This window comes from Petaurus breviceps, unplaced genomic scaffold (assembly GCF_028583685.1).
Source record: "Petaurus breviceps papuanus isolate PSGF00001 unplaced genomic scaffold, PetGlider_PUasm1.0 220, whole genome shotgun sequence".
NCBI classification, from domain to species: Eukaryota; Metazoa; Chordata; class Mammalia; order Diprotodontia; family Petauridae; genus Petaurus; species Petaurus breviceps.
Window position 1 is genome coordinate 22307464 of NW_027185876.1, and position 18564 is coordinate 22326027.

Here is an 18564-nt window from a genome sequence, read left to right on the forward strand (position 1 = left end):
CTGCTCTGCAGAATTCCCTCCAACGTACAGACTGGGGCAGAGGGGGGGATTCCTCCTCTAGATCCCTGGACATTCTGTGGTTACTTACAGAGTGGGCTATTCATTGGTTCTCCCTCACTTTTGGTATAGGACTGGCCCATTTTCTCTTATATCTAATGATATCCTCTAGCTGTAGCATACTGTAATGTAATGCCAAAGAAAGGCAACTTCCCAAGGTTCAAAATACCAGCATAGGTGCTCTCCATTTTATTCAGTGACAAACCAAGAACAGAGAAGGTCAAAGCATGACATCATTCAAAATACAGCATTTACTAAGGGTGATTAAATAATCTCCAAGTACTACCCCACCCCAGGACCTTCCAATCATTCAATCAATTACAAAGTCCCTGGTCTAAATACTTCTCCACCCCTAGGCTATACCTTCATTTAGTCCACCACAAAGCCCCTCTTCTCAAATGGAGATTAGTTTCCAAACATAAGTAAAGTACATTCACTTGTTCAACCATAGAATACAAAAAGTTCCCCACCCCTGGATCACAATTGAATCTACCCCAGAGTTACATCAAGTTTAAGCACAGCACTTAATACCCAAATGGAGGTCTTTTCTTCATCTTGACAAGAGGCAAGTTCTCAGCAATCTTAGTTCCTGGGGAGACAAGGCTTAGCAAGGCCACAAGATACATTGCCAGTCTCTTCATTAATTCATCCTCTGCCTGTAGAACAGTCCTAGAACCCCTGAAAACATTAGCAAAACCCTCTCCCAGGATTTCTGTAAACATACAACAAGAAAATCCTTCTTCAGGGCTTCTGAACCAACAGAAAGGTTCCCAGACCCCTGCAACAACAGCACTGTCCTTTACCAGTGGACAGTATTCACTCTGTCTGCAGGACAGTCTCCAGACCCCTTCAACAACAGCACTGTCCTTCACCAGTGGACAGTATTCACTCTCTGTCTGCAGGACAGTCTCAGGATCTCTTAGCCAGCAGCCAGGTTCCAGGACTTCTTCAACAAAAGGACTGTCTTTCACCACTGGACAAATCTGGCAAAACAACATCAAAACAGACAGACAAAGTACCAGCAAAACAGCCATGTCTCCTCAGTCCTTGGCAGCTCAGGGGGCAGGTCTCAAAAGTCCAAGGCAATTCAAAGTGGCACTCAGCAATGCTCTCCCTCTCTCTCTGCCTCCACAAGGTGCTGCTTCCAAAAAAAGTTCTTCTGCCTCCCTCTTGTCTCTCCAAATCTATGTCACCAGCTCCTCCCAGCTCAGGACTCTCTTTTCACATCAACAAGTCCATCCCACAGGTGGGATTAACAAGCTCTGGGTTTTAACACAATCAGTTTGAAAACCAAGCCAATACAGGGGAATCTTTAATTGCCATTACTATCACACATACTCATGACCACAATGTACCTCTCCATTGTACTTTTTGGCAAATTACAACTTTCCTGCTTTGGAGGCCATGCTATTCTATAACTTACGGCCATACTTAGTCACTGGGAGACTGTGGGCCCGTGATTTAATTAGCATAAGAAACTCTAGGTGTGGAAACACCCTTCACTCATGCATATCAGCAACTCGATCATAACCCATGGTCTTAGAAGGTTGTCTGGAACACTGAAAGGTTAATTGATTTGCCCTATGGTCACAATAATAATATATGTCAGAGGCAGGAGCTGAATGCTGATCTTGATTCTATGAACAGTTCTCTATCAGTTAGCCACAATACTATAAGATATTAATGTTTAAAATGTGGACCTTCATTCTTTATTATGACCAAAAGCACATAATTAAAACTAAGAGCTACCATTATTTGCTGTGGAAAACACAAAGTTTTACCTGTATGATTAGTAGTAAAATAAGGGTGCCCCTTTTCCCTATCATTACATGACTCTATAGTCAAATAATATCTAGCTCTAGTGGTTGTAGCTAGGCAGCTAGCTGGCACAGTGGATAGACTGCCATGTCTGGAATCGAGAAGATTGATCTTCCTGAGTTCAAATTCAGCTTCAGACAAGAACTGGTTATGTAACCCTGGGCAAATCACTTAACCCTGTTTGCCTCAGTTCCTTATCTGTAAAATGAGGAGAAGGAAGTGACAAAACCACTCCAGTATCTTTGCCAAGAAAACCCCAAATTGGGTCAGGAAGAGCCAGACATGACTAAAAAATGACCAAACATCAAAAAATGGTAGCTATAGCAATAAGAGAATAAAATTAAAGTCATAAATACAAAGAAACAAAATTGTCCTTATTTGAATAAAAAATGGTGTATATAGAAAGCCCCAGAAAATCAAGAAAGAAACTGAGATGATTAATAGCTTTAGTAAGGTAGCAAGATACAAAATAAATTTTTAAAAATCATTGGTATTTCTAAACAGTATGACAGAAACCAAAAAGAAATGAAAATAAGATAAATTTTATTTTTTAAAAACTACAAAATGCTTAAACTATCTGAGAAGTTACCAAGACACACAAATATATATATACTGTAAAAATTTCTTTATAGAAATAAAGGAAGATAAATAATTGGAGAGATATTTACTGTGCTCATGGTCAGCTTGAGGCAGTATAAAAAAAATAACAATACTCACCAAATTAATCTAATGCTATGCCTATCCAATTACCAAAGGGATATTTTATAATATCAAATATTTCAAATAAAAAACAAATTCAAAGGAAAGATCAAAGGGTCTAGAGTCTCAAGGAAAAGTATGACAAAAAGTACAAATGAAGCAGGTACAGGATCCCCATTCCTCAAAGTACATCACTAAGGAGTAATCATCAAAACTATTTTGTACTGGTTTCAAAAACAGAAGACAATATCAGTAAAATATACTGGATAAGCAAGAAACAAGACATAAAAAGCAGTAGTTTAACCTTTGAAAAAACAAAGAATATAAATCACAAGGGAAGGACTCTTTTTTTGACAATGATTACTAGAAAAAAAATGAGAAAATAGTTTGGCAAAAAATTAAATTGAGACCAAAACCTTGTATCATATACCATAGTGAGATCAAAATGGATATAAATGTGTAGTATAAAAGGTCACACTATAAGAAAAATAAATGGAAAAAAAGATAGCATACCATTTGCAGAGGCAAGGCAACTGTGGTTAAATAACTAAATAATGGGTAGAAGCAGTCATAAAAGATAAAACAGAAAAATTTTGATTATATAAGTTGAAAAGCTTCTGTACTAATAAAATCAATAAAGATATAATTACAAAAATGTAGAATAGAAAAGCATATTTGCATCAACTATCACAGATAAAAGCTGATATCTAAAATATATAAGGACACCAACACAAAATGCCAATCCCAAGACATGATTGAAAAATATGAACAAACAGCTTTCCATAGAAGAACTACAAACTATAAATAACCATTTGGGAACTATAATAAATGCAACTTTTTTTAAAACTCTAAGGTTTCAACTCATACCCTACAAATTGGCAAGGGCAACAAAAAATGGGAACTGTCAATGTTGGAAGAATATAGGAAGATGGGTTCACTAATGGTTGAGCTCTGATTTCTGGAATCACTTTGCAACATCATGACAAACCTATCTATACTCTTTCCAAACCAGGAGAAAAAGGAAAATCAAAGAACAGATAGGACCACTTCTTGGGGCATATAGGTTGCTGATAAGTAACAATAGAGGGAACGTAGTTAGTTATAGAATTCTGGAATTCTACTTCTGTTTGCTTTGCCCAAGAGATTATTTTTGTACTGGAAAAAAACAGAGAAAAAAGTGGCTAATGGGAAGCTAATGTTCAGGACAAGTAAGGGGATAGAAAAAGAGCACCTAATTGTCCTTGATGAATTCAAGTCATTTGGCCTAGATATATTCTTGGGTAGTAAACTAAAAAACAAAAACAAAAACTGGCAGGTTTGCTAAGTCACCATCAGTGATATTTCAAAGACCATGGAAAATAGAAGAGTTATTGATTTTCAAAAAAAAAAATGAAAGAGAATGGAATATGCAACTAAACTGAACTTGAACATGGATTCCTAAGAAAATTCTAGGATGAATAATAATAATATCTTGGACTCAGTGAAGTTCTTCACCCTTAGGCACAACGGCAGGGAAAAGGCAATTTGTGCTTAACCAGGTAGTTTAAAGATGCAGACACAGTTCCAACTATGCAGCCAGTGGAAAATGGCTGTTCCCAACCATGTGTCAGGCCAGTGTAGAATGCTCACATGTGCACCAGTTCTCCTATCTCCAATACATTTAATATTTTTCTTTAAGAAATCAGTAGCATTCAAGACAGATTTATTCTCCCATCACATAGGAAGTGTTCCTTGTCCAGCAACAAAAATACAGAGGAACTAGATGGGAGAAGACAAGTGGTTCAAAGGTCAATCTTGCCGGAGGCCTTCAATGCAGTGCCCATGCCCCAGCACTTAGCCTTGTGCTTAACACCTTTATTAATGACTTGTATAAAGGCATAGATCGAATATTTCATCAAATTTGCCAATGACACAAATCTGGGAGAAAGATTTGACGCACTGACGTAAAAGAGTAAGGATTCAAAAAGCATCTTGACAAACCAGAGTACTAAGATAACCTAATCAGATGAAATTTGATAGGGATGGATATTATTATAAGTATTATACCTAGGTTCACAATATCAGCTTCACAATCAAAGGATGGGGGAGGAATAATTAGAAAGCAGTTTGCCACACACCCCCAAAAATGTCTAGGGGTGTTAATGGCCCCAAGTGTAATGAGTCAGCAATGTGATGTGGAAGCAGGAACAGCTGATGCATTTTGAGCTGCATTAAAAGGGCTAAAGATACTCACAGTAAGGAGGTGATAGTGCTTCCCTAATCCCACAGCATCCAGTGTTCACTCAATTCTGTGTACATCTTTTGAAGGACTTTGTTAAGATGGTGTGTCCAGAGGATGGCAACCAATATGGCTAAAGTGTCATATGAGAAGAGGGTGAAGGAAGTGGAGACGGTTAGCCTGGAGAAGAGAGGTTTCATTGGGGACATGATTGCCACATCAAGTTTCTGAAGTGCTACTATATCATGGAAGAATTTTTATTGTTCTGCTTGGCCCCACATGACAGAATGAGGAGTAAAAAGTGGTAACTGAAAACCCTGGATGAAAATCTAGACTGGATGTGAGAAAAAAAGAGAAATTTTGTAATAATTGGATCTGTCCAAAAGTGAAATGAGGTACCTCAAGAGGGCTCTCCCTTCGAGCAGCAGTCATTAATACAGTTTCTGTTGTATAGACCTATAGAACTGCTTGTCATAGTAGAGTTTCCTTTTGGGCACAAGTGAACTAAAGTGATTCCCTCAATGTCTACTATCCTCTCTCCCAAAAGTCTATTGTATTCATTCTCTCTATAGTGTTCTATGTACATGTTATCTTCCTCATTAGAATGTAAGCTCCTTGAGGGCAGGGACTGTTTTCCTTTTGTCATTGTACCCCCAGTACTTAATACAGAGCCTGACATGTGATAGGCACTTAATAAATGCTCTTAGACTATGATTTTGTAACTCAGTGAACTCACAACTGTCATATGTGATGAGGGACGGAATCCCAATAGGTTCAGCAGGAACTCTGATCTTATCTTAAGACCAGAAAACCTGCAAATACTTAATTGGAGTCTGAGTTATAGAAGTTTATTGTTACGCTTCTATGAGAAGCGGGCAAGAGTCCTTTAGGGGACCTGCAAGTGAGAGGGGTACATGCTTTTACTTTTAAAGGATAGGGCTGCCATTGTCAGGGCTGACCAGATGGAGGGAAGGGACCTCAGTGCACAGATAAAGGTTAGAGCCGACTGAGAGGAACTTGTGACTTTAGTGCATAGATAGTTTAGATGAGATTTGGGCCAGACATGAAGAGATTAAGTAAGAACAAAGGAGTCACTAGGTGTTGCCTAGGCGAAGTGCTGATAGGGGGAAGGGGCAGAGTTTGAGGCTAGGAAAGGGATTTTACAGATTACAATTTTACAATACAAATTGCAGTTACAATTGTACCAACTGGTTTCACAAGTTGGTTTAGACCCCAGGTACCCCATCAATATGCACCAGGGAAGTCAATGGGAGAAATAAAGGTATAGTCTGACTAATAAAACAGAACATTGCATTGTTGTGCCAATACCTTCAATGGATTGGATGTTTTTGGGTAATTGTGCTTTTTATAAGACAGGGTTCTATCTGGAGGGGGTAGGGTTGAAATCACTGGGATAAAAAGATAAATGTCATTAGTGGAAAATATCAATCAATCAATCAATCAATCAATAAGCCTTTGTTTCTGGGATGACAGCATAGTTAAGAGTACCAAACTATTTCCCAAAGGTAATCCAGCTCCCTCTTCTCTTTGCCATCAGTTCTGGGCCTAGTAGATTACCAATCTACAGGGCCTATCCAAGATGGATGCACTAACAGATTGGGTCTAGGATTCTTCATTTTTAGGGTGATAAAACCAAATTTTGTGTCTATTCTGTTTAGAAAATAGAGGGCTTTCATCACTGGAAGAGTGGTTTAATTTGTCACCTTTTAAATGATCATCGGGTCCACTACAAATTTAACTAATTTCAACCTAGCTCTGTAATCTGTTTCAAATCTTTTATCTCTTTACACAAAATTCACCTCCTCTTATGCTCCCTGCTCCCCTCAATCTCAATTTTTTTTTGCTTTTTTTGAAGGGGGGGAGGTAGGGCAATTGGGGTTAAGTGACTTGCCCAAGGTCATATGGCTAGTTTTGTGTTAAGTGTCTGAGGCCACATTTGAACTCAGATCCTCCTGATTCCAGGGCCCATGCTCTGTTCAGCTGTGTCACCTAGACCCTCATGCTCCCCTCAATCTCAGCAGAGGAGCTCACCTTTGCCACCAAAACTGAGGCCATATAGCATAAGCTCCTTCTCCCCAATTCTACCTCCTTAATCCCCTCAATGTTAGTGTGACCTATAAAAAGTTTGAGAGACATAATTTCTGGGTAATTAATCATTTTGTTAATCATGCTAGCACATAATTTATACAAGGAGTCAGTGACACTTTCCACTGCCAAAGACCCCTCATGGAAGCCATTCAATGCTTATACACCCTTGGAAAAGTAGGTGTTTCTGAGGGTAGCAATCAACTCTGATAAATTAACAAGTAATGAGAGGGAATGAATATTACAATGAGAGGCAGACCTTTTCTAATGAGAGGCTGGGGGGCAGAGAATGTGATTTTAGTTATTTACTTCCAAACCACACCATCTCCCTCCACCCTTGGGCAATCTAATCAAAAAATTTATCTTCACCCAAACCAGTGTAGAACACAATGGCCTTCCCCACCTGAGTGGGATCTGAACAAGACTGAGGTGAAAGTTAATTCAATATCTTTACCAGCAATGTCTTTCAGATGCTGGTTTGGTCTAGTAGAGAAGGTTTCAGAAAGGGATAAATCCTGTCTCCCTAATATTAACAATTAGTTATTTAATAATAATTTCTCTCAATACCTATAGATACACATATTATATACATATATATATTTATGTTTATAATTTAGCAGTATCTTCACAAAACTATTCTATTTACTTTCATTTGGACCTTATCCTTTCCCATTTTTTTCCCACAGCTTGCCCCTTTACTCATAACTACTCTGTTAATCTTTAATCTATTTTTTATCCACAGGTTAATTCCCTGCTGCCTACAAATCGGCTAAATTTCCCTATCTGTTTTCAGGATAAAAAAAAACACAACAAAACTTAACCTTGACTTTATCATCCCCTCATACTATCATCCTATATCTCTCCTCCCTTTCTCATAGAAAAAGTTGTCATGGCCTCTATTTCTTCACCTCCTACTCACTTCTCACTCACTTGCAATCAGGCTTCCAACTTCACCACTCTACTAAAATTACTCTCCCCAAGCTTACCACTGACCTCTTAATTAGTACATAAGCAACCTTTTCTCATTCCTCATCCATCTTGGTATCTCTGAAGGAAATGACACTGTTACCACCATCTCCTCCTCAACATTTCTTCTTCTTTGGGCTTTCAAGACACTCTTCTATGCTAATTTTCTTCTGACCTAATTTGACTTCTATTTTTTAGTCTTTTCTGGATCAACACCCATGTCTAGTTCCCTAGCTATGGGTGGACACAAGGGTTTTGTCCTAATCCCACTTCTCTTGTCTCTCTAAATTGTCTCAGTGGTCTCTGTATAAGTAGCAGTTGGCAATGGAGAATTAAGTAAACTGCCATATCAATCATTTAGCCAACAGACCTATAGAGAATGCTTATACAATCGGCCTCCCATTCCTTAATGTGGGTGGAGCCTCTCTGGAAATTGACTCCTTTCAATGTGTGACATGCTTTCAAAGCTTCTCTCTCCCCCTTAGTTAAAGGGAATGGTTTGCTTATCAAAGTCTGAGGGCACAAATAGCCAAAAGGAAAAGTGGAGAGAGGAGGGGAAGTGAAGGGAAGGAGGAAACATGCCTGCCTTTCTTCCTTTGAAGTCTATTCTGACCCTCCTCTCCCCCCTCCCCCAATGATGTGATTTTATTTCTAGAAGTATCTGGATTAACTGCCAAACTTGTATAACCCATTCTCTTTCCCCTGTAGCCAATTGAACTAGATTAGCTCCAAGTCCCTAAATTGTCTTCCACTGATCAAAATATCTTCTGTCACCAGTTAGGGAATGGTTTTTCTCTCCTGTTCCTCCACACATATTGCCTACAAGTACAATCATTCAGGTATATTGGTCAATATCTTTGTTTACCACAGTTAAAAGCTTAGAAATCAAAGTGTGTGTTAAGGATAATAATTCCCTAGCCCAGATGGAAAATGATAAAACTAAAGTGATCAAACATCCCAAAGGAACCTTCATCTTCCTTTCTCTTCAGGTCTCTTGCTTTGAGGCCAGTCCCATCAATGTCATAGGTGATAGCAAGACTTCAGCAACTTCTTGTAAAGGTTCCTCACTATATCCACCTCCCACCTGCAATCACCTCTACTTCTCTGGATTCCAAATTTTCTATTTCTCCCTGACTGGGGAAATCCCTGATTCCCTCATTTTTTAAGCTTCTTGAATCTTCATCCCCACAAGCCTTTTCTCCAAAGCTTGTAGGGGATAAGCTTAGGAGTCCAGATCTGCCCATTCTGCTAACAAGTACCTCCTCCCAAATCTCAGGAATAATTATCTGTAGTAGGTGTGGCAAACAGGCTTGTTACATTAGTGACAAATATCTTGATTTACACACACATACACACATCCCTTTTGTGCAAGAAATTATTAGTCACTTTCTTTGCTTCCAACAATAGTTTGGAACACTCCTCACTCTACCTAACAATGCATCAGTTCATCTGTCTATACTAATCCCTCATCTAACATTTATATGTAGTGGGGGTGGGAGGGAGGAGGTGATCCAAAGATCTGGATCAATGTATCACACACACACACACACACACACACACACATAAATTTCAGAATGTAAGAAGATGACAGACAAGTTGTCAAGATCTTAAAGAGACTGTAAAGAAGTTTTCATACCTTGTTATCCTTTCATGAAGTTTGAAGAAATTTTATCAAACTTGATAGAATTATTGGGTAGTTGGGAATATGTTCTTTAAAACATTAAGACATAGTAACATGTCTTTGGGGCTTTATGAGTTTGCTTAAATTCCTGTTAAGATTGTCCTAGTGAGGGTCGGCCAGGTAGCACAGCATTGGCTCCAGAGTCAGGATGACCTGGGATCGAATCCGGGCTCAGAAACTTAGCACCCATCCAGAAACACCTGGCCATGTAACCTTGAGCAAGTTACTTAACCCCAATTGCTTTAAAAAAAAAAAAAAAAGATTGTCAGTGAAGGATATTTCAGAATTCCATTTGGAGTGCTCTATATTTTAGGGATCAATGAGAAAAATTGGGGGTGCACAATATGTGCAGGAATTCAGGAGGAATTGTTTATCCACTACAGTTTTGTTTCACTCCTAAAGAAGAAAGTGTAATTTTTAGTCAACCTAAATTCTCCTATTCCTGTTGATATTAAACTCTCTCTCTGAGGAGATGCTGACATTTCTCCCCTCTCCTTTTTCTATATTGACTTTGGGTCGGAATGGGCCTTTAAAAGCACCAAGTCAGGCATTAGCTTATGAGAATTTTGTAAAATGGTATATAACCACATTTTGTGAGGCAAATGTAATCTTTCACCACCTGTGGCAGAATTCATGGAAGACTTTTAATTTTCCCATTTTCCAAGAACTGTGATACATGAATTTTATTTAGACTCTGCTACAAAGTGTTGGGGAAAGATCCTTGAAAAGACAGTGAATGTTTGATCCTCCCCAGTTCACTAGAGAACTGTCCATAATTGAGTATTTGGGAAAATATGTCTGGAGTGCCCCCACTGATTTTATGGGGAGAGAAGAGTGTAGTGGAGGTATTGTTCAGGAGTGCCCCCAGTTTCTGGGGAGAGTATTATGGGAGGTATTGAGCAGGAGACTTCTGATCAACTAATTTCTGCCAAGTCTGTCTGATGAAATCAGATAATGCAGGGAGGCAATTAATAGAGAATTAAATATTAATGAAATTACAGATTATAACCAACAAATGAAAGAAATAATGGAGTGTTAAACTCTCAAAGTTAAAGAAATATTTCTTCTTTGAGGTAGATGAGGTATAAAAAAGTTTTTAAACTTAAAAGAATTATAGAGTAATTGTCCACACCCTGTAGATCTTTTGTAAAAATATTTTTTTCCAATTACAGATAAAAAATTAACATTCACTTTTTTAAATTTAGAGTTCCAAACTCTCTTCCTTTCTTCCCTTCCCTGAGAAGGCAAATAATGTGATATCTTATATATGTGCAATCATGTAAAACTTATTTCCATATTAGTCATGTTGTAAAAGAAAACACAGACTAATAATAATAATAATAAAAGACTTTGAAAAGTATGCTTTAATCTGCATTCAGATTCCATAAGTTCTTTCTCTGGAGGTGGATAGGATTTTTTTTTTTTATGAGCTCTTCAGAATTGTCTTGAATCATTGTATTGCTGAGAATAGCTTAATCATTCACAATTGATCAGCATAAAATGTTGCTATTACTGTGTACAATGTTCTCCTGGTTATGCTCACTTCACTTTGTACCAGTTCATGTAAGTCTTTCCAGATTTCTCTGAAACCATCATGCTTGTCATTTCTTACATCACAAAAGTATTCCATCACAATAGTGTACCACAATTCAGCCAATTCTTGGTCACCACAAAAAGAGCTGCTCTAAATGTTTTTGTATATATAGGTCTTTTTCCTTTTTTTCTTTTTTAATCTCTTTGGAATACAGACTGAGTAATACTATTAATGGGTCAGAGGGTACGCACAATTTTATAGCTTTTGGGGCAGAGTTCCAAATGGCTCTCCCTTGGGCCTTTAAAAAACAAGACACTCTCTCTAACGTCTGAGTTCTTTACCTAGATCTGGGAATTTGTATTTTAAATACCTATTTTATATATTTTATATTTGAATATAATTGGGTTCCTTTCTAATTCTACATATTTTATATGTTTACAAATATTATTTTGAAAAGGGGCTCATAGGTTTCACCACACTTCCAAGAGGGCTATTTACACAAAAAAAAGTTAAGAATTCCTGCTCTTGAGTCAGTTAAGTCAGGGGATAGATAGCTCAGCAAAATATGAACTCTAGTAATGGAGAAGAGGCCAACTTTCAAAGAATAATTGAGTTCTTGAAAGCAAATAACTGAAGTAAAGACATCTCTCCTGCTCCCCTCCCATGCAGCCATGGTATCTTAGAGTAAAACTATATCCTTGGTAGCAAACATAGCATGTAGCAGGAAGCCAACAAATGGGGCCCAGAAGAACAATGTGCCCATCAGAGATGCTGTGGTCAGGGAGGATAAGCTTGACAGCACTCAAAAAGAAAAATGATAAGCCATCTAGTTTTTACAGCATTAGAAGTTTGAGATAGCATGACCACATATGTTGTTCTCTACTAAATACTTCCCACACTTACTATTAATGCTGCGTGTATATCTGGGAAAGTGTGCCAGATATTTGAGGCAGGAGGAATGTTTTCTAATGACTGTTTTTAACAATGCCATCTCAGTAAATGCTTTCATTTTGAAATAACTGTGTCACCTGGCTGACTATTAAAAATAAACACACTAGGAGGGACTTGTGAACTATAGTTTTAGGACTTCATATCTACAAGTGACTTTAACCTTGGAGAATCACTCACCCCCTGCCCCTTGGATACAACTTGCAAATGAGTTGAGGGGTAGTCCAAAGTTCTCTATATAATGTTTCTTCCTCCCCTCTCCATCCTTTCCTACCTTTCTTCCCTTCCCCCAACTCATTAAAAATTAGCAAAGGTATGACATGCTCAGCAGAAACCCAGAATGTCATAATACAACAAAGGAGTCTTGCTGACCCACCAAAGTCTAATGGCAAACAGTGCATACTGAATACCTCCCTCCCTAGGCCAAGCTAAAGCTGGTAATTGAAAAACTATAGAACATACAATACAGCTTGTAACTGAGCATATTTATGGTCTTCCCCAACCACAGTACGGCAATGGCAACAAGTAACAGGTGCAAATACAAAATGTCACCCTTCCACAATTCCGGTCAATTTCATCTTCTATCCACAGTAGATGCCAACAGTCCATTCAAACCAATGGATTCATTAGAAGGGGCACAGATTTTGTTTAAGAGTGGGTTAAAAAGGATATTACCCAAACTGTTTTAAATGGGAATGTCAACTTAACCATTTGACATTTTTGTTTCTTTAAGAAAATAGCATTCGGGACTGACTTATTCTCCTATCACATATGCAGTGTTTATTGTGCAGAGGAGTTAGGGTTCCAGGACTGAACCCAGAACCAAAGTCATTTAACCATCCTTGTTGATGTTAGAATGTCAGGCAGTGCTTTCCCTGATGATCTGTTTCTCCCATTCCTCTAACCACACTTCTTTCCAGAGATGTACATTAGGACTATTTTGCATTGCAAACATGGCCTACCATAGATTTATTTTTCTTAGCAATGCAAACACTGTATTTCTGCCAGGATGAGTCACCCTGCAACCACCGTCTCCCTCCATCTCCTCACCCCCTCCACTTCTTGTTTAAAATACCACTGTGAATGGTGGACGTAGGGAACTTGGACTTCTCTTCAAAGCACAGACAGCATTGTACCTTGCTGAAAGGTTCAACTATGTGCTGAATCTGTGTTGTCTTGGTCTCTCATAGCTAGATTGGGCCAGCTCCTTGCTCTCCCTATCAGTCAGCTGGTGGATTCCCTGTCTAGGCCTCCTGATTTTGAGCAAAAGGGCAGGACACTGGTGGTTGATTTCATTTGTTTATTTTCTACCAAGCCCTTTTTGCCAATCATTTTCTATAAAATGACAAGACCCTTCTCTACCCTCCACCTGTTCTTGAATCAGACGCTTCAAAAAACAGCAATGTCCAACTACTTGCTGGGTAGGAATCTGACTCCACATTTGGGTAGAAATGTCCTCAGTACCTGTTGAACTGTCTGATCTCTATTTCCCCATGCCTATAGCTGCCTCTCCACACACATATGCCAGCTTCAGGCAGAACCAATCACTCTTCTCCAAAACCTTCTTCTCTTCCCCATTTTGAAAAATAAAATTGAAAAAAAAAAACCTTCTCTTTCCTGTATCTCCAAGTAGAAGAATCCCTTTCTTTTTATATCTTCATTATTTCTTAGATTTAATTTGTCTTCCTAGGGCACACTCTTTCTCCTTCAGCACCTGTTCACTCCTGGAGAAAGGCATTTCCTGTCACCTCTTCATAAAAGAAGCCTGTTACCTTGAAATAGGAAAGTCCATCCCATCCTGCAAAGGTGCCATGTGACTTAGTTATTCATTACTTTGGTTAGGGAAGGGCAGGGGGCGAGGGTATAATAAACTAAGAGAAAAGTTAGTACAGGAAGCTGAGGGTGGGGAGACAGACTACTTGCCCAGGAGCAATCCAAGGTGCCCTTCCAGGGACAAAGCTGAACTCGTGGTGAGCACAAAGGTAGTGTTGGGGAAGATAGTGGAGCTGCTATAGGCAGAACTGAACTTGGGTACAAAGTAAAAAAGGAAAGCAGGAATGATATGGGAACAAGATAAGTGATCTTTAGAGTATGGAAAGGTAGCGTTGAAAGATCATCTCCAAGGGCTCATATGTACCACCAATATGTACTAAGATTGCATGGGCCAGCTGAAGTTGATGGGAGGGTAGGTGCTTTAGGATTAAATCAGGCTAGTGGAGGGATAAAGTAATCTCTTACCTGCACTGCCATAACAGCTTTCTAATTGGTGTCTCTGCCTCAAATCTCTCTTCACTCTACTCCATTTTCCACAAAGCTGCTAAAGTGATTTTCTTAAAGCCTAGATCTAAGCGTGTCATTCCAGCCTCCTCAATAAACTTCAGCTCCCAAACATTTCTAGGAGCAAATGTAAACTTTTCTGTTCCACATTGAAAGCCCTTTGTAACCTGGCCCCTTCCATCTTCCAGGCTCCTCTAAACACTCTACTGCTCAACCACACTGACCTACTCATACATTACACTTTACCTCCAATGACTATTTCCATGCCTGGAATACTCTCCCTCCTCACCTATCTGCTAGGTTCTCTGAATCTTGAAGATTCAGCTCAAATTCTACTTTCCTCAGGTCTTCCCCAACTTCTAGTGCCTTCCCCATGAGATTTTACATAAATAGATAGATAGATAGATACTGATATAGGTATAGATATAGACATATGCATGAAATATGTATATACACGCTACATATAATGTGTATATACATATTTTATATATATATAATGTGTGTGTATAAAAGGAGGAGGAGACTGTAAAGAAAGGAAGGGGTCAGATTACAAAGGGGCTTTAAATTTCTCCAACTAATTTAACAGATGGTAAAACTGAGGCAAACAGGGTTAAATGACTTGCCCAAGGTCACACAACTAGTAAGTGTCTGAGGTCGCATCTGAACTCAGGTCTTTCTGACTCCAGGCCCAGTGTCCTATCCACTGTACCACCTAGCCACCCTAGTGCTTTTTAAATGCGTATTCATCTACTGATTGTTTAATTGTTTGGAAGAGAAAAGAAATAGGCTCTGGATTTCTACAGTAAGGTGAAAATAGTTGAAATATTCAGGAGGGGGAAGAGAGAGCAAGGTCAATGGATTGAAGGTGGGAGGAGCAGATGCCCTTAGTATAAAAAGTTCATAAGATATAATTTCCGGGTATTTAATCATTTTATTAATCTAGCTAGCATGTAATTAATAAAAGAAGTCAGTGACACGCTCCAATGTCAAAGACATAGAACCCACTTAATTCATATATGCCCTTGGAAGAGTTTTTTCAGAGGGATTCAATCAACTCTGATGAGCTCACAAGTAATGAGAGAGAATGAATATTACAATGAGAGGCGGACCTTTTCTAATACTGGGCAGGAGGATTTGACTTGGATTAGGTCATTTACTTCCAAATCACTTCCAGCCTTGGGCAATCTAAGCAAAGAATTTATCCTCATCCAAACCAGAGTAGAACACAAAAGGCTTCTGCACCTGGCTTGGGTCTGAACAAGATTGAAGAGAAAGTTAATTCAATCTCATTATCAGCAATGTCCAGACGCTGCTTTAGCCTAGTAGAGAAGGTTTTGGAAAAAGATAAATCCTGTCTCCCCAATATTAACAATTAGTTATTTAATAATAATTTCTCTCAGGCAGTTGGTAGAACTAGGCAGTTTTCTAATCACTTACCCTTTCTGCCAGGTGAATGAATGACCTTCCAATTATTAGAATGGTGGTATCTTGGTATTAGAAAGATCTCTGATCAGATCCCACCTAGGATACTTCCTAGCTGTGTGACCAGGAACAAGTCACAGTCTTTCTTAACTCAGTTTCCTCATCTGTAAAATGGAAATGAGAAAAGAGCTTGGCATAGTGGATACAGAGCTGGCTTCCAGAAGTTTCAAGTCTCAATTCTTACTGGTTGGGTGACCCTGCGGTTCAGAAGCAGTATCAGAGGTAATAAGTATATTGTCTAAATAAAAATAACTCAAGCAGAGTTGCATAGACGTGGCAGGAGCACAGAACTTGGAAAACCAGGATTTATGTTACCATTATGTAACTATGGAAAGGTCACTTAACCATTCTATACCTCAGTTTCCTCACTTGTAAAAGAGGGATAAGTATAATACTTATAAGTAAAAGAGTTTCAAACACTAAAGAGATATGTAAATGTCAGTTATTATTATAATTATCATGATGTTCCCAGGGCTTGGCACACTGCTTTGCATATAGTAAGGGATTAAAATAAATGTTTCATTCATTCATTCATTTATTCATTCTGGATTGCTCCCCTTGCTAAGGCCTTGAGAGTTGACATTTTACCCTTTTTCCTCCATCTTTCCTTTTCCTCTAAAAAAAAATTAAATTCTTTAGTTGTGTGCCTCTCCATTTTGTTTTTACCATATCCTTTTCCTCTGTCATTGAAGAAGAGAAAGGAATTGGTGCACTTGACCTTGAAGAAAAAATGGAGGGGGAAGGGAAAAGGGAGGGGATAAGAAGGGCAAAAAGACAGTAGGCAAGATGCCAAGCCTTACTCTGTACCTTTCTTATCACACATTCTGCCACCTCTCCCATCTCCAATCCTCTGCTGACCTTGCCCTTCTGCTCCCAAGTTCTATCCTTCTCTGGTACCTCTCCTGCTGGGAACTCCCCCATGAGGCAACTTCTAAGTGAACCCAGAAAAACTGGGTGGAGGAGGAGGGAATGGTCTCTGCAGGTGTAGCCTCTTCCTGCCTCTTTCCCACCATGAGCTTGGGGAGTTTCCAACACAAACACTGCAGGGGCAGAGCTGGGGGTGGTGGCTTCATTTGTATTCAATGTCTAGTTCTAGTGGTTACCTGCAAAGGAGCCAGAGTGCACAAATCAGCAGGCAGAGCTCTCTGCCAGGGGGAAAATCATGCAGCTTCCTGCCCCTAAAGTTTCAGGAATTTTCAGGTTCGTCCTGGTCCCAAGCTGGTCCTCACAGCTGGATTCCCGTGGGGCCTTTCAAAGCCTTAGTGTATCAAGAAGGCTGTTTCATAGTCGCTTAAGGTTGAACCAAACTGCAGCAAGGTGACTTTGGGTAGGGTGTCAAAATGTCTCAGTGACTAACAGTTCATCATTGGCATTGGTGCCCTGCCTCCACTTCCTAGGTAAGGGCATTTTGTCCCCCAGTTATCATGTAGCTGTCCTCTGGGTGATGGGGGGACGGGATCCCAATAGGTTCAGCAGCAACCCTGATCTCATCCAAGACCAGGAAGGTACCCCATCATGGGGATGGGTCTTCTCTATCCATCAACCAAGCAAGTTTCTGCTGTGTCACTGTCCTGGGGAATATAGTAAAACTGACACTTCCTACCCAGTGTAGGGGGAAGAAGGCAAAGCAGCCTGTGAACCTGCAGGGCCTCTCAGCTGAGGAAGGAGAGGAGATGACTGGGAAAGGAGAGCCCAAGCTCTGGGCCCCTGGCTTCCTGTGTGACTTGTGGATGGTTCTCACCCTTCTACCAGGAAAATCATTTCTGTCCCAGGAGAAAGAAGCTTCCCCCAAACCAGGGCCCAGTAATTGACCTCAGAGCAATCCAAGCAGAACAAAATTAATAATAATAATAATAATATGAGTGAATCTTGCCTCCTAGGAGGGCCCCAGGTTCCTGCCGGGCCTGTCAGTACTGTGTCACACCGACACCATCTGATCTGCCCATGTTGTCACTGGCCTGTACGGCAGGAAAGAGGACAGCGCCATTTGATCTATTTGGGAGCTTCCTGGTGGTGGTATGGGTGGTGATTGGAGGGAAGGGATAGGGGTTGTTCTGTGACTCCTTGGCCACCCCTCCACTCCCTTCCCGGGTGGCATATTTCCGCAGCGCGCAGGAATAATATCCAGAAGGGCTGGGGCCAGGCCTGGGCCTGGGTGACTAGGGAATGGCAATCCCAGGGGTGGGGAGCACAGAGGTTACGGAGGGCAGCAGGTGCAGAGAGCAGACAGAGAGAACTTGGAGGGGAGGGAGAAGGGGAAGAAGGGAGGGAGGAAGCAGATGGGGGTGGAGCCCCCAGGGCAGAGTCCCCGCAGTGGAGAAGCGTCCTGGGGTGACCTTCTCCTCCAAGGGCCTGGGAGGTGGAGGGTTGAGGAAGAGGAGGAGGCGAGCTGGAGAGGGAGGGAGGGTTTGAATTCAGGAGGCCCACTCCCATCCCCCTCAGCGGACTGCCAGACCATGGCCAGGGTGCGTTCGCAAGGTAGCTGCTCTTACTGCAGCAACCGCAGTTCCGGCCAAGAAAGTCCAAAAACCTCCACTCAGGTGTCTTTCCTTCTCCTTCTCCTCCTCCTCCTCCCCTCCTTCCCCTTCCCAAGCCCCCAGCTAGGGGGAGGATCTAAGCTCCGGGGAGGTGGGGGGGCGGGGAGAGATAGGGAAAGAGCTCTCTCAGCTGTCCCTTTTTCCTCCTCCCAGCTCTCTAGCCCCTAAACATTCCGGTTTTCATCCACTCCATTGTGCCAGCCCCGTGCCCGCCCCTTCGGGCAAGAGACTCCGCCTACCT